This window comes from Scyliorhinus torazame, chromosome 16 (assembly GCF_047496885.1).
Source record: "Scyliorhinus torazame isolate Kashiwa2021f chromosome 16, sScyTor2.1, whole genome shotgun sequence".
Lineage (NCBI taxonomy): Eukaryota > Metazoa > Chordata > Chondrichthyes > Carcharhiniformes > Scyliorhinidae > Scyliorhinus > Scyliorhinus torazame.
The window spans coordinates 197,358,262-197,373,142 of NC_092722.1; positions in this window are offsets into that span (position 1 = coordinate 197,358,262).

Below are 14,881 nucleotides of genomic sequence, written 5' to 3' on the forward strand. Positions count from 1 at the left end.
TATCCGCATGGAATGCCAGCTCAGTGTATCCGCATGGAACGCCAGCTCAGTGTATCTGCATGGAATGCCAGCTCAGTGTTTCTGCATGGAACGCCAGCTCAGTGTATGTGCATGGAATGCCAGCTCAGTGTATCTGCATGGAACGCCAGCTCAGTGTATCTGCATGGAATGCCAGCTCAGTGTATGTGCATGGAATGACAGCTCAGTGTATCTGCATGGAACGCCAGCTCAGTGTATCCACATGGAATGCCAGCTCAGTGTATGTGCATGGAACGCCAGCTCAGTGTATCCGCATGGAATGCCAGCTCAGTGTATCTGCATGGAACGCCAGCTCAGTGTATCTGCATGGAACGCCAGCTCAGTGTATCCGCATGGAATGCCAGCTCAGTGTATCTGCATGGAACGCCAGCTCAGTGTATCCGCATGGAATGCCAGCTCAGAGTATCCGCATGGAATGCCAGCTCAGTGTATCCACATGGAATGCCAGCTCAGTGTATCCGCATGGAATGCCAGCTCAGTGTATCCGCATGGAATGCCAGCTCAGTGTATCCGCATGGAATGCCAGCTCAGTGTATCTGCATGGAACGCCAGCTCAGTGTATCAGCATGGAACGCCAGCTCAGTGTATCCGCATGGAATGCCAGCTCAGTGTATCCGCATGGAATGCCAGCTCAGTGTATCCGCATGGAATGCCAGCTCAGTGTATCTGCATGGAACGCCAGCTCAGTGTATCCGCATGGAGCGCCAGCTCAGTGTATCTGCATGGAACGCCAGCTCAGTGTATCTGCATGGAACGCCAGCTCAGTGTATCCGCATGGAACGCCAGCTCAGTGTATGTGCATGGAACGCCAGCTCAGTGTATCCGCATGGAATGCCAGCTCAGTGTATCCGCATGGAACGCCAGCTCAGTGTATCCGCATGGAACGCCAGCTCAGTGTTTCTGCATGGAACGCCAGCTCAGTGTATGTGCATGGAACGCCAGCTCAGTGTATCCGCATGGAATGCCAGCTCAGTGTATCCGCATGGAACGCCAGCTCAGTGTATGTGCATGGAACGCCAGCTCAGTGTATCCGCATGGAATGCCAGCTCAGTGTATCCGCATGGAACGCCAGCTCAGTGTTTCTGCATGGAACGCCAGCTCAGTGTATCTGCATGGAACGCCAGCTCAGCGTTTCTGCATGGAACGCCAGCTCAGCGTTTCTGCATGGAACGCCAGCTCAGTGTATCTGCATGGAACGCCAGCTCAGTGTATCCGCATGGAACGCCAGCTCAGTGTATGTGCATGGAACGCCAGCTCAGTGTTTCTGCATGGAACGCCAGCTCAGTGTATCCGCATGGAATGCCAGCTCAGTGTATGTGCATGGAACGCCAGCTCAGTGTATCCGCATGGAACGCCAGCTCAGTGTATCCGCATGGAACGCCAGCTCAGTGTTTCTGCATGGAATGCCAACTCAGTGTACCTGCATGGAATGCCAGCTCAGTGTATCCGCATGGAATGCCAGGTCAGTGTATGTGCATGGAATGCCAGCTCAGTGTATCCGCATGGAATGCCAGCTCAATGTATCCGCATGGAACGCCAGCTCAGTGCATCCGCATGGAACGCCAGCTCAGTGTATCTGCATAGAACGCCAGCTCAGTGCATCCGCATGGAACGCCAGCTCAGTGTATCTGCATAGAACGCCAGCTCAGTGCATCCGCATGGAACGCCAGCTCAGTGTATCTGCATAGAACGCCAGCTCAGTGCATCCGCATGGAACGCCAGCTCAGTGTTTCTGCATGGAACGCCAGCTCAGTGTATCTGCATGGAACGCCAGCTCAGTGTTTCTGCATAGAACGCCAGCTCAGTGCATCCGCATGGAACGCCAGCTCAGTGTATCCGCATGGAACGCCAGCTCAGTGTATCTGCATGGAACGCCAGCTCAGTGCATCCGCATGGAATGCCAGCTCAGCGTATCTGCATGGAATGCCAGCTCAGTGTATGTGCATGGAATGCCAGCTCAGTGCATCCGCATGGAATGCCAGCTCAGCGTATCTGCATGGAATGCCAGCTCAGTGTATCTGCATGGAATGCCAGCTCAGTGTATGTGCATGGAATGCCATCTCAGTGTATCTGCATAGAACACCAGCTCAGTGTTTCTGCATGGAACGCCAGCTCAGTGTATGTGCATGGAACGCCAGCTCAGTGCATCTGCCTGGAACGCCAGCTCAGTGTATCTACATGGAATGCCAGCTCAGTGTATCTGCATGGAACGCCAGCTCAGTGTTTCTGCATGAAACGCCAGCTCAGTGTGTGTGCATGGAACGCCAGCTCAGTGTATGTGCATGGAATGACGGCTCAGTGTATGTGCATGGAACGCCAGCTCAGTGTATGTGCATGGATTGCCAGCTCAGTGTATGTGTATGGAACGCCAGCTCAGTGTATGTGCATGGATTGCCAGCTCAGTGTATGTGCATGGAATGCCAGCTCAGTGTATCTGCATGGAACGCCAGCTCAGTGTATGTGCATGGAATGCCGGCTCAGTGTATCTGCATGGAATGCCAGCTCAGTGTATGTGCATGGATTGCCAGCTCAGTGTATGTGCATGGAATGCCAGCTTAGTGTATGTGCATGGAACGCCAGCTCAGTGTATGTGCATGGGGCGCCAGCTCAGTGTATGTGCATGGAATGCCAGCTCAGTGTATGTGCATGGAACGCCAGCTCAGTGTATCCGCATGGAACGCCAGCTCAGTGTATGTGCATGGAACGCCAGCTCAGTGTATCTGCATGGAACGCCAGCTCAGTGTATCTGCATGGAACGCCAGCTCAGTGTATCCGCATGGAACGCCAGCTCAGTGTATGTGCATGGAACGCCAGCTCAGTGTATCCGCATGGAATGCCAGCTCAGTGTATCCGCATGGAACGCCAGCTCAGTGTATCCGCATGGAACGCCAGCTCAGTGTTTCTGCATGGAACGCCAGCTCAGTGTATGTGCATGGAACGCCAGCTCAGTGTATCCGCATGGAATGCCAGCTCAGTGTATCCGCATGGAACGCCAGCTCAGTGTATGTGCATGGAACGCCAGCTCAGTGTATCCGCATGGAATGCCAGCTCAGTGTATCCGCATGGAACGCCAGCTCAGTGTTTCTGCATGGAACGCCAGCTCAGTGTATCTGCATGGAACGCCAGCTCAGCGTTTCTGCATGGAACGCCAGCTCAGCGTTTCTGCATGGAACGCCAGCTCAGTGTATCTGCATGGAACGCCAGCTCAGTGTATCCGCATGGAACGCCAGCTCAGTGTATGTGCATGGAACGCCAGCTCAGTGTTTCTGCATGGAACGCCAGCTCAGTGTATCCGCATGGAATGCCAGCTCAGTGTATGTGCATGGAACGCCAGCTCAGTGTATCCGCATGGAACGCCAGCTCAGTGTATCCGCATGGAACGCCAGCTCAGTGTTTCTGCATGGAATGCCAACTCAGTGTACCTGCATGGAATGCCAGCTCAGTGTATCCGCATGGAATGCCAGCTCAGTGTATGTGCATGGAATGCCAGCTCAGTGTATCCGCATGGAATGCCAGCTCAATGTATCCGCATGGAACGCCAGCTCAGTGCATCCGCATGGAATGCCAGCTCAGTGTATCTGCATAGAACGCCAGCTCAGTGCATCCGCATGGAACGCCAGCTCAGTGTATCTGCATAGAACGCCAGCTCAGTGCATCCGCATGGAACGCCAGCTCAGTGTATCTGCATAGAACGCCAGCTCAGTGCATCCGCATGGAACGCCAGCTCAGTGTTTCTGCATGGAACGCCAGCTCAGTGTATCTGCATGGAACGCCAGCTCAGTGTTTCTGCATAGAACGCCAGCTCAGTGCATCCGCATGGAACGCCAGCTCAGTGTATCCGCATGGAACGCCAGCTCAGTGTATCTGCATGGAACGCCAGCTCAGTGCATCCGCATGGAATGCCAGCTCAGCGTATCTGCATGGAATGCCAGCTCAGTGTATGTGCATGGAATGCCAGCTCAGTGCATCCGCATGGAATGCCAGCTCAGCGTATCTGCATGGAATGCCAGCTCAGTGTATCTGCATGGAATGCCAGCTCAGTGTATGTGCATGGAATGCCAGCTCAGTGTATCTGCATAGAACACCAGCTCAGTGTTTCTGCATGGAACGCCAGCTCAGTGTATGTGCATGGAACGCCAGCTCAGTGCATCTGCCTGGAACGCCAGCTCAGTGTATCTACATGGAATGCCAGCTCAGTGTATCTGCATGGAACGCCAGCTCAGTGTTTCTGCATGGAACGCCAGCTCAGTGTGTGTGCATGGAACGCCAGCTCAGTGTATGTGCATGGAATGACGGCTCAGTGTATGTGCATGGAACGCCAGCTCAGTGTATGTGCATGGATTGCCAGCTCAGTGTATGTGTATGGAACGCCAGCTCAGTGTATGTGCATGGATTGCCAGCTCAGTGTATGTGCATGGAATGCCAGCTCAGTGTATCTGCATGGAACGCCAGCTCAGTGTATGTGCATGGAATGCCGGCTCAGTGTATCTGCATGGAACGCCAGCTCAGTGTATGTGCATGGATTGCCAGCTCAGTGTATGTGCATGGAATGCCAGCTTAGTGTATGTGCATGGAACGCCAGCTCAATGTATGTGCATGGGGCGCCAGCTCAGTGTATGTGCATGGAATGCCAGCTCAGTGTATGTGCATGGAACGCCAGCTCAGTGTATCCGCATGGAACGCCAGCTCAGTGTATGTGCATGGAACGCCAGCTCAGTGTATGCGCATGGAATGCCAGCTCAGTGTATCTGCATGGAACACCAGCTCAGTGTATCTGCATAGAATGCCAGCTCAGTGTATGTGCATGGAATGCCAGCTCAGTGTATGTGCATGGAACGCCAGCTCAGTGTATCTGCATGGAATGCGAGCTCAGTGTATGTGCGTGGAACGCCAGCTCAGTGTATCTGCATAGAACGCCAGCTCAGTGTATCTGCACGGAACGCGAGCTCAGTGTATCTGCATGGAATGCCAGCTCAGTGTACGTGCATGGAACGCCAGCTCAGTGTATCTGCATGGAATGCGAGCTCAGTGTATGTGCGTGGAACGCCAGCTCAGTGTATCCGCATGGAATGCCAGCTCAGTGTATCTGCATGGAACGCCAGCTCAGTGTATCTGCATAGAACGCCAGCTCAGTGTATCTGCATAGAACGCCAGCTCAGTGTATCTGCATGGAATGCCAACTCAGTGTTTCTGCATGGAACGCCAGCTCAGTGTATGTGCATGGAACGCCAGCTCAGTGTATGTGCATGGAACGCCAGCTCAGTGTATGTGCATAGAATGCCAGCTCAGTGTTTCTGCATGGAATGCCAGCTCAGTGTATGTGCATGGAACCCCAGCTCAGTGTATCTGCATGGAATGCCAGCTCAGTGTATCTGCATGGAATGCGAGCTCAGTGTATGTGCATGGAACGCCAGCTCAGTGTATCTGCATGGAATGCGAGCTCAGTGTATGTGCATGGAACCCCAGCTCAGTGTATCTGCATGGAATGCCAGCTCAGTGTATCTGCATGGAATGCGAGCTCAGTGTATGTGCATGGAACCCCAGCTCAGTGTATCTGCATGGAACGCCAGCTCAGTGTTTCTGCATGGAATGCCAGCTCAGTGTATGTGCATGGAACGCCAGCTCAGTGTATCTGCATGGAATGCGAGCTCAGTGTATGTGCATGGAACCCCAGCTCAGTGTATGTGCATGGAACCCCAGCTCAGTGTATGTGCATGGAACCCCAGCTCAGTGTATGTGCATGGAATGCCAGCTCAGTGTATGTGCATGGAATGCCAGCTCAGTGTATCTGCATGGAATGCCAGCTCAGTGTATCCGCATGGAACGCCAGCTCAGTGTATGCGCATGGAATGCCAGCTCAGTGTATCTGCATGGAACGCCAGCTCAATGTATCTGCATGGAATGCCAGCTCAGTGTATCTGCATGGAACCCCAGCTCAGTGTATCTGCATGGAATGCCAGCTCAGTGTATGTGCATGGAACCCCAGCTCAGTGTATCCGCATGGAACACCAGCTCAGTGTATCTGCATGGAACGCCAGCTCCCTGTTTCTGCATGGAACGCCAGCTCAGTGTATGTGCATAGAATGCCAGCTCAGTGTTTCTGCATGGAATGTGAGCTCAGTGTATCCGCATGGAATGCCAGCTCAGTGTATCTGCATGGAACACCAGCTCAGTGTATGTGCATGGAACGCCAGCTCCCTGTTTCTGCATGGAACGCCAGCTCAGTGTATGTGCATGGAACGCCAGCTCAGTGTATGTGCATGGAACGCCAGCTCCCTGTTTCTGCATGGAACACCAGCTCAGTGTATGTGCATGGAACGCCAGCTCCCTGTTTCTGCATGGAACGCCAGCTCAGTGTATGTGCATGGAACGCCAGCTCCCTGTTTCTGCATGGAACGCCAGCTCAGTGTATCTGCAGGGAACAGCTCCAGTCAACATGAACCTAGAGTTCTGGTAAAATATCCCAGGCTGCTTAATAGGACCAGCAATCCGGTAACAGAGATATCAGCACAGGTGACCAAAAGTTTGGTCAAGAAGGTCAGTTTGAAGGTTATTCCAGAGGTCAGCACCTCAGCAGCTGAAGGCTTGGTCGTGAATAGCAGAACAATTAAAATTGTGGATGGACATTGATGGAGGCGGGGACGGCCCGGGTCCGAATGGGTTCCCAGCCGAGTTCTCAAGGAAGTTTGTGTCGGAGCTGGGGCCCCTGTCAATCGAGATGTATAATGAGGATGGTGAGGGGTGAGCTCCCCACACCCGCTCCACCTGCGCGCCCCCCCCATCCCCGCTCCACCTGCGCGCCCACCACCCCCCCATCCCCGGTCCACCTGCGCCCCCCCCATCCCCGCTCCACCTGCGCGCCCCCCCCCGCTCCACCTGCGCCCCCCCCATCCCCGCTCCACCTGCGCCCCCCCCATCCCCGCTCCACCTGCGTGCCCCCCCCATCCCCGCTCCACCTGCGCGCTCCCCCCCCCTCCCCGCTCCACCTGCGCGCCCCCCCCATCCCCGCTCCACCTGCGCGCCCCCCCCCATCCCATCCCCGCTCCACCTGCGCCCCCCCCCCGTTAACTCAGGCTTCCATTTTGCTCATTTTAAAGAAAGACAAGGAGCAGGAGCATTGTGGGTCGACTTGCCTGATTTTGCGGTTGAATGGAGATGCGAAGTTGCTGATGAAGGTGTTGCCGACACGGATAGAGGATTGTGTGCCGGGGGTGATAGGTGAGGACCAGACGGGATTTGTGAAGGGACAGCAGCTGTCGGCGATGCCCGGCGGTTACTGAGTGTCATTATGATGCCCTCAGAGGGCCAAGAAGTGGAGGTGGGGGTGGCGATGGACACGGAACAAGTGTGGATTATCGAGTTTCTCTGGCAGATAACCTCCTGCTGTAAATTCCAGACCAGTTGGGAGCTTTGACAGGATCGTGGGGATTTCAGGGAATTCGCGGGATGAGCACAAATGGGGAAAAGTGAGATATTCCCACTTAATGCTCGGGAAGTGAAGGGGCGGAGTTGGACCCAGCTGTCTGGCTGGGTCGGAGAACCTCGGGTCCCACCGCCGACTTTCCCATTCTCCAGCGCCGATTCTCAGGTGCCCGCGGGATACCCGCTGCACCGGGCCCCGATGGGCGAGTGGCCGACACAGCGGGACCTGGAAGGTGAGTGTGCGGGGCCATCCTGGAGGAGGGGCGGGGATCCAACCCGGGGGGGGGCCCACACGGTGGCCTGGCCCGCGATCGGGGCCTAACGATCAGCGGGTGGGCTGGTTCCGTGGGGGCCTATGTTCCTCCGCGCCGGGCCCCTGTAGGGTTCCGCCATATTGCCTGGGGGCCGGCGCGGAGAAGGGAACCCCCGCGCATGCGCGGAAATACGTTCCGCGCCGGCTGGAGCTGCAGGGACCACTTCAATGTCAACCTAGCCCCCGAGGAACGGGGAGAATTCCTCACTTTCGGGGACCCTTGACGCTGGAGTGGTTGCCGCCGGTTTTTACGCCTGTGTGAGGACATGGCCCCATTATTAGACAATCCCGCCTTATAAGTTGAATTTGGTGCGGTTGGTGGAGGCAATGAATGTGAACGTTAAGAGTTGGGATCTGCTGTCATTGTCTGGTTGGGGCCAGACGGTAAAGATGACGGTGTTGCCGAGGTTTCTGTTTGTGTTTCAGAACATCCCGATCTTTGTGCGCAAGTACGTTTTTAGGACGTTGAATGTGATGATTTTGAGGTTCATGCGGGTGGGTAAGGCTCTGTGGGCTAGGAGGGTGTTCTTGGAGAGGGGCCGACGGGGGCGGTTAGCATTGCCGAACTTGCAAAACTATTATTGGGCAGCAAATATTGCGATGGTTTGGAAATGGGCGGTGGAGGAGCGGACGGTGTGGGGATGGATGGAGGCGGCCTCAGTTTGAGGGCATTATTGCCGGCACCCCTTCGTTCTCTCTGGTCGGGTACTCCACCAGCCCCGTGGTGGTATCAGCCTTGAGGGCCTGGAACCAGAGCCGGCAGCTTGTAGGAGGAAGGTATGTCCCTGTGGGCGCTGATCAGAGACAATCATAGGATTGCCCCGGGGAGGGGGTTGGATGCGAGGTCTGGGGGTGGAGGGAGGTGGGGATTGAATATTTGAGCGATTTGTTTTTTGGAGGGAAGTTTGCAGAGCTGGAGGAGCTGGAGGGACGTACCCGTTACCGAAGGGGAAAGGATTCAGGAATGTGCAGCTGAGGGGGTTTATGAGGAAGGAGGTGCCATTATTCCCGGCTGTGACATTCCCGGTGCCGACATTCCCGGCTCTGACATTCCCGGTGCTGACATGCCCGGTACCAACATTCCCGGCTCTGACACACCCGGCTCTGACATTCCCGGCTCTAAAATTCCTGGTACCGACATTCCCGGTGCCGACATTCCCGGTGCCGACATTCCCGGTGCTGACATTCCCGGCTCTGACATTCCCGGCTCTGACATTCCTGGTACCGACATTCCCGGTGCCGACATTCCCGGTGCCGACATTCCCGGTGCTGACATTCCCGGCTCTGACACACCCGGCTCTGACATTCCCGGTGCTGACATGCCCGGTACCAACATTCCCGGCTCTGACATTCCCGGTGCTGACATTCCCGGTACCGACATTCCCGGCTCTGACATTCCTGGTACCGACATTCCCGGTGCCGACATTCCCGGTGCTGACATTCCCGGTACCAACATTCCCGGCTCTGACACACCCGGCTCTGACATTCCCGGTGCTGACATGCCCGGCTCTGACATTCCCGGCTCTGACATTCCTGGTACCGACATTCCCGGTGCCGACATTCCTGGTACCGACATTCCCGGTGCCGACATTCCCGGTGCCGACATTCCCGGTGCTGACATTCCCGGCTCTGACATTCCCGGCTCTGACATTCCTGGTACCGACATTCCCGGTGCCGACATTCCCGGTGCCGACATTCCCGGTGCTGACATTCCCGGTGCTGACATTCCCGGCTCTGACATTCCCGGCTCTGACATTCCTGGTACCGACATTCCCGGTGCCGACATTCCCGGTGCCGACATTCCCGGTGCTGACATTCCCGGCTCTGACACACCCGGCTCTGACATTCCCGGTGCTGACATGCCCGGTACCAACATTCCCGGCTCTGACATTCCCGGTGCTGACATTCCCGGTACCGACATTCCCGGCTCTGACATTCCTGGTACCGACATTCCCGGTGCCGACATTCCCGGTGCTGACATTCCCGGTACCGACATTCCCGGCTCTGACACACCCGGCTCTGACATTCCCGGTGCCGACATTCCCGGTGCCGACATTCCCGGTGCTGACATTCCCGGTGCCGACATTCCTGGTACCGACATTCCCGGTGCCGACATTCCCGGTGCCGACATTCCCGGTGCTGACATTCCCGGCTCTGACACACCCGGCTCTGACATTCCTGGTACCGACATTCCCGGTGCCGACATTCCCGGTGCCGACATTCCCGGTGCTGACATTCCCGGTGCCGACATTCCTGGTACCGACATTCCCGGTACCAACATTCCCGGCTCTGACATTCCCGGTGCTGACATTCCCGGTACCGACATTCCCGGCTCTGACATTCCTGGTACCGACATTCCCGGTGCCGACATTCCCGGTGCTGACATTCCCGGTACCAACATTCCCGGCTCTGACACACCCGGCTCTGACATTCCCGGTGCTGACATTCCCGGTGCCGACATTCCTGGTACCGACATTCCCGGTGCCGACATTCCCGGTGCTGACATTCCCGGTGCCGACATTCCCGGTGCTGACATTCCCGGTGCTGCCATTCCCGGTAACGACATTCCCGGCTCTGACACACCCGGCTCTGACATTCCCGGTGCTGACATGCCCGGCTCTGACATTCCCGGCTCTGACATTCCTGGTACCGACATTCCCGGTGCCGACATTCCTGGTACCGACATTCCCGGTGCCGACATTCCCGGTGCCGACATTCCCGGTGCTGACATTCCCGGCTCTGACATTCCCGGCTCTGACATTCCCGGTGCGGACATTCCTGGTACCGACATTCCCGGTGCCGACATTCCTGGTACCGACATTCCCGGTGCCGACATTCCCGGTGCCGACATTCCCGGTGCTGACATTCCCGGTACCAACATTCCCGGCTCTGACACACCCGGCTCTGACATTCCCGGTGCTGACATGCCCGGTACCAACATTCCCGGCTCTGACATTCCCGGCTCTGACATTCCTGGTACCGACATTCCCGGTGCCGACATTCCCGGTGCTGACATTCCCGGTGCCGACATTCCCGGCTCTGACATTCCTGGTACCGACATTCCCGGTGCCGACATTCCCGGTGCTGACATTCCCGGTACCAACATTCCCGGCTCTGACACACCCGGCTCTGACATTCCCGGTGCTGACATTCCCGGTGCCGACATTCCCGGTGCCGACATTCCCGGTGCTGACATTCCCGGTGCTGACATTCCCGGTGCCGACATTCCCGGTGCTGACATTCCCGGTGCTGCCATTCCCGGTGCTGACATTCCCGGTGCTGACATTCCCGGTACCAACATTCCCGGTGCCGACATTCCCGGTGCTGACATTCCCGGTGCCGACATTCCCGGTGCTGACATTCCCGGTGCTGCCATTCCCGGTAACGACATTCCCGGCTCTGACACACCCGGCTCTGACATTCCCGGTGCTGACATGCCCGGCTCTGACATTCCCAGTGCTGACATTCCCGGCTCTGACATTCCCGGCTCTGACATTCCCAGTGCTGACATTCCCGGCTCTGACATTCCCAGCTCTGACATTCCCAGTGCTGACATTCCCGACTCTGACACACCCGGCTCTGACATTCCCGGCTCTGACATTCCCGGCTCTGACACACCCGGCTCTGACATTCCCGGCTCTGACATTCCCAGTGCTGACATTCCCGGCTCTGACATTCCCAGTGCTGACATTCCCGGCTCTGACATTCCCGGCTCTGACATTCCCAGTGCTGACATTCCCGGCTCTGACATTCCCGGCTCTGACATTCCCAGTGCTGACATTCCCGGCTCTGACACACCCGGCTCTGACACACCCGGCTCTGACATTCCCGGCTCTGACATTCCCGGCTCTGACATTCCCAGTGCTGACATTCCCGGCTCTGACATTCCCGGCACTGACATTCCCAGTGCTGACATTCCCGGCTCTGACATTCCCGGCTCTGACATTCCCGGCTCTGACATTCCCAGTGCTGACATTCCCGGCTCTGACATTCCCGGCTCTGACATTCCCGGCTCTGACATTCCCAGTGCTGACATTCCCGGCTCTGACATTCCCGGCTCTGACATTCCCAGTGCTGACATTCCCGGCTCTGACATTCCCGGCTCTGACATTCCCAGTGCTGACATTCCCGGCTCTGACATTCCCGGCTCTGACATTCCCGGCTCTGACACACCCGGCTCTGACATTCCCGGCTCTGACATTCCCAGTGCTGACATTCCCGGCTCTGACATTCCCAGTGCTGACATTCCCGGCTCTGACATTCCCGGCTCTGACATTCCCAGTGCTGACATTCCCGGCTCTGACATTCCCGGCTCTGACATTCCCAGTGCTGACATTCCCGGCTCTGACACACCCGGCTCTGACACACCCGGCTCTGACATTCCCGGCTCTGACATTCCCGGCTCTGACATTCCCAGTGCTGACATTCCCGGCTCTGACATTCCCGGCACTGACATTCCCAGTGCTGACATTCCCGGCTCTGACATTCCCGGCTCTGACATTCCCAGTGCTGACATTCCCGGCTCTGACATTCCCGGCTCTGACATTCCCGGCTCTGACATTCCCAGTGCTGACATTCCCGGCTCTGACATTCCCGGCTCTGACATTCCCAGTGCTGACATTCCCGGCTCTGACATTCCCGGCTCTGACATTCCCAGTGCTGACATTCCCGGCTCTGACATTCCCGGCTCTGACATTCCCGGCTCTGACACACCCGGCTCTGACATTCCCGGCTCTGACATTCCCAGTGCTGACATTCCCGGCTCTGACATTCCCAGTGCTGACATTCCCGGCTCTGACATTCCCGGCTCTGACATTCCCAGTGCTGACATTCCCGGCTCTGACATTCCCGGCTCTGACATCGGGGCAGGCGCCGGTTTGACCCAAGTCCGTGATGCTCCGCTCCCTCCAAACCAGCGTCATCGGGCCGCGCGCGGCGAGCAGTCGCAACCCCATTGGCGCACCATCAGGCCGCGCCCACCCGTGATGCTCCGTCCCCGATGGGCCGAGTTGCCGACGGCACGGGAACGGGTGGTCCCAGAGGTCAGGAACCCGGCGTGCCGGCTGCGGACCGTGTCCAGCACCGCCACCTCGTCCGGGATCCGTGCCGCTGGCCCGGGGGCTTCTGCTAGGGCTGGGGAGAGTGGTGGGAGGTGGCCAGGGGGGTGGGCTGTGGAGTCGGGGTGGGCGGGTTCGAGTTGAACACGGCCGACGCCGTGTTTCCCGACGCGACCGGTGCAGGTAGTCAGCCCTGCGCGCGTGCGGACCGGGACCTGGCGGTGCTCCGGCTGGTGCTAGCCCCTCACTGGTACTCGAATCGGTGAAGGGTTCACCCCAATTTTCCTGTGGTAAAACTCGCGCGGATTGTCCATTTCCGCCCAGTGTGAGGTTATCCATCTTGGTCGAAAAATAGAAAGGCAAATTATTATCTAAATCGAAAACAGATTCAAGGTGCATCTGGGCAGAGGGATCTGGGCAGCTTTGTTCATCAATCGCAGAAAGTCGGTAAGCAGCTACAGCGTGTAATTAAAAAGGCAAATGGAATGTTAGTGTTTATTACAAAGAGGATTGGATTATAAACGTAGAGAAGTGTTGTTGCAATTGTATAGGGTGTGGGTGAGACCACATCTGGAGTATTGGGTCCAGTTTGGGTCTCCTTATTTGAGGAAGGATGTGGTGGCATTGGAGGCAGTTCAGAGGAGATTCACCAGATTGATTCCGGGGATGAAAGGGTTGACGTGTGAGGAGAGATTAAACAGTTTGGGTTTATACTCTCTGGATCCTTACCTGGTCTGGCTGACATGTGAGAGTACTTTTAAGAAATGGATGTTTAAGCAATGTACCTTTAAGAAAACAGTGATGTCAGAGAGTGGGTGGAGCTGAGCTCAGTTCAGCCATTTTGTTTTTTGAGTTTTGAGAAAAAGAGCTTGGTGTGTGTGTGTTTGCAGTGAGCAGGATCTGCTGTGATCTCTGCCATGAAAGTCTATCTCTGGATCATTTGGGTGATTTAAACTCATAATAGTAAAGCCTTTAACCTGATGTGATTCTGGTAAAGGTGTTAAGTCTCATGGATGTTGAAAGGGATAACTGAAGGATTATTTAGTGTTGTAATATTTTCGGGGTTATCTTTGAAGTCAGGGGAGTTAAGGGATCCAATGTTTATTTAAAAGGTTAAGTTGAGTTCATGGAATAAACAGTGTTTTGTGTTAAAAACCACGTGTCCATAATTGTAATATCACCCCTGGGGAACAAGCTGTGTGCTAGGAAAAGCAACAAATCCATTAAAGGGGGAGGTTGGTTGAACTCCATGATACATTTTGGGGTTCTGAAAACACCTCACCCATAACACTGGCCTACAAGTGACTCCAGACCCACAGCAATGTGGTTGACTCTTAAATACCCTCTGAGATGGCCCAGCAAACCATTCAGTTAAAGGACAATTCGGGATGGGCAACAAATGCTGGCCTTGCCAGTGACGTCCTTAAACAAATAAAAAATAAATAAATTCAAGGGAATAAGAACATCAGACTCAGGAACAGGAGTAGCCCATTCAGCCCATCGAACGTTCTCCGCCATTCAATAAGATTATGATGATTTCCATTTTTCTGTCTGGCCCTCATAACCCCTTTATCTCGATCGAGTCTTATCAAAAATCTGTCGAACTGTGTCGTGAATAAATTCAATCAGCCAGCCCCCACTGCTTTCTGGGGTAATATGAGCCTTTTCTCTGCAACCTCTCCTCGTAATTTAACCCTTTTAACCCCGTGATCATTCTGCTGAATCTACACTGGGGCCCCCTCTGAGACCAACATCTCCTTCCTGACTGTGGTGCCACAAACGAGCACAGTTACTCCACAGTCCGGTGTGAACAGAGCTCTCTAAAGCTGTGGTTTCTGTCTGGAAGAACTCTAGGTCTCACATCAGGCCGTGAGCCCCATTGTTACAGATTTATCTCAGCTTTAGACATTAGACATTAGAACATTACAGCGCAGTACAGGCCCTTCAGCCCTCGATGTTGTGCCGACCTGTGAAACCACTCTAAAGCCCATCTACACTATTCCCTTATCGTCCATATGTCTATCCAATGATCATGTAAATGCCCTTAGTG